The sequence below is a fragment of the Dioscorea cayenensis genome, unplaced genomic scaffold (assembly GCF_009730915.1).
Source record: "Dioscorea cayenensis subsp. rotundata cultivar TDr96_F1 unplaced genomic scaffold, TDr96_F1_v2_PseudoChromosome.rev07_lg8_w22 25.fasta BLBR01000708.1, whole genome shotgun sequence".
NCBI lineage: Eukaryota > Viridiplantae > Streptophyta > Magnoliopsida > Dioscoreales > Dioscoreaceae > Dioscorea > Dioscorea cayenensis.
Genome location: NW_024087099.1, coordinates 39,036 through 41,293, shown reverse-complemented (window position 1 = coordinate 41,293; position 2,258 = coordinate 39,036). Strand labels below are relative to the sequence as shown.

Below are 2,258 nucleotides of genomic sequence, written 5' to 3'. Positions count from 1 at the left end.
TTTCTTGTTGGTCAATAGGTCTTTCAGGAACTTCGCATACTTAGGCATTTGAGCCAAAGCCTCAACAAAAGGAATGCTGATGTGGAGTTGCTTGAACAAACTCAGGAACTTCTTATACTATTCATTCCCTTGGTCATTCTTCAATCTAGAGGGATAAGGGATTCTTGGCTTGAAAGGTGGGGGTACCATCTCTTTCTCTTTGTTTGCTCCCTTCTCAACCTCTACGACCTCAGGTGCGTGTTCTTTCGGCTTCTCACTCGGAAGCCTCCATTCAACCTCACGACCGCTTCTCAAAGCGATCGCCTTCACATGATCTCTCGGGTTGGTTTCCATGTTACTTAGTAAATTTCCATGTGGCCTTTCGGAAAGATGATTTCGCAATTTGCCCCATTTGATTTTCAAGATTGTGTAAGGAGGCGGTGTGATTGTGAAGTGTAGCCTCGACTGATTCAAACCTTGTATTTTCCGATTGAACAAATCTAGCCAAGTGCTTCTCCAAATCCGTCATTCGGGTTTCCAAGCCCCGAAATTTGCTTTTCCACTTGAGGGGCTTGTTGTTGTTGGAACCCCGATTGCCCCATGGTCTTCTGTGGTCCTTGATTACTCCATGAAAAGTTGGGATGATTCTTCCAACCTGAATTGTAGATGTTGCTGTATGGATTCCCTTGAGGTCTCATTCCATTACCTACAAAGTCAACATTCTCAACTGAAGAAACATCACCAATGACAATTGGGCAATCAGAGGGAGCATGTCCTCCACCACAACCGGTGCAATTGGTCATGGCTGCAACTCTATTCGAAGCTATAAGATCTAGCTTCTTACTCAAACTCTCCACTTGCGCCGCCAATGAAGTTATCGCATCAATTTTATGGAGACTGGCCACTTTTTCCTTATTCCTAGCGGTCCACTGGTAACTATTTAACCCCATTTCCTCAATCAATTGACTAGCCTCGTCGGGTGTTTTGCTACCTAAGGTACCTCCTGTCGCCGCATCCAAGAGTTGCCTTGTACTCGGGTTCAAACAATTGTATAAGGTTTGAACAATCATCCACTCCGGGAATCCGTGTTGCGGACACTGGCACAGCAGTTCCTTGAACCTTTCCCATGTCTCGAATAAAGACTCCTATTCCAACTGCATAAAGGATGAGATCTCATTCCTAGGCTTTGCTGATTTTCTTGGAGGGAAATAACGGCCTAGAAAAGCTTCTACCATCTCCTCCCATGTAGTGATTGATGCTCTAGCTAATGAGTGTAGCCACTGCTTCGCTTTCCCCTTTAAGGAAAATGGGAAGGCTCTCAACTTGATGGCATCATTCGTTACACCATTTATCTTCAGCATGTCACACACCTCGAGGAAGCTCTCTATGTGACTGTTTGGATCCTCATCGGCCAAACCGTTGAATTGTGCAGATTGCTGCACCATATGGATGAATGCTGGCTTTAGCTCGAAATTCTGAGCTGTAATTGGGGTACGCACAATACTCAATTGTGTCCCCAACACTTAAGGTCTGGCATAATCGGATAGTGTTCGTTGTTGCTCATTTTGTTCTGCCATGTTGTCAGATCCTTCTACTTCCAAATCAGCTGTGCTAAGCTGTTCTTGTACAGGTTCTTTCCCTTTCCTTCAAAGTGTACGTTCAAGCTCAGGGTCTCCTTCAATCAATATTGATGGATTCCGTTGGGTTATAACCTGGAGCTGCACCAAATTGAAGAAAAAGAAAATCAGAATGATGATAGAATAAGAAGATATGAAATAGAATGTGTAGTGAAATAGCTAAGAAACCAAAGTGCAAAGTATCTCTAAACGCCTAACTCCCTGGCAACGGCGCCAAAAACATGACAAGATCCCCTTGCTTATATCCCGCAAGCGCACGGGCTTGTCGAAGTAATAATCCTGGGTGAGCGGGGTCGAATCCACAGGGAGTAGCGAGTAAAGACACTTAATTCGATTCTTAGCTATGTGAAGTATCAACAATGATAAGTGTGGTAATGATTCAATTCTCAGAAATTAAAAACAACAAGTAAGAGAGCAAAAGTAAGGAAGAGGCAAGGCAATCAATAAAGATGGGGTACTCGGATGATGCTTCACCTAGGATAATCGCTTCAAGTGCAAGAACTCTCTATTATGCTTCCTAATCAATGCAATGGTGAGTCATGGAAATCCTTACATACATAGTCCCAAATCTAAGGTCAACTATGCCTAACTCTATACATGTCCCAAAGGAGAAATCGAACAATCTCAATACCTCGCACTCGC

At 43.7% G+C, this 2,258-nt stretch overlaps 1 non-coding gene across 1 annotated transcript; it reads left to right on the top strand.

Moving 5' to 3' along the window:
* The first annotated feature begins 1,059 nt into the window (after positions 1 to 1,059).
* On the top strand, positions 1,060 to 1,166 carry LOC120254904. The gene has a single exon (XR_005534804.1). It is a non-coding gene; the product is annotated as a small nucleolar RNA R71 (small nucleolar RNA).
* The last annotated feature ends 1,092 nt before the right edge of the window (positions 1,167 to 2,258 follow it).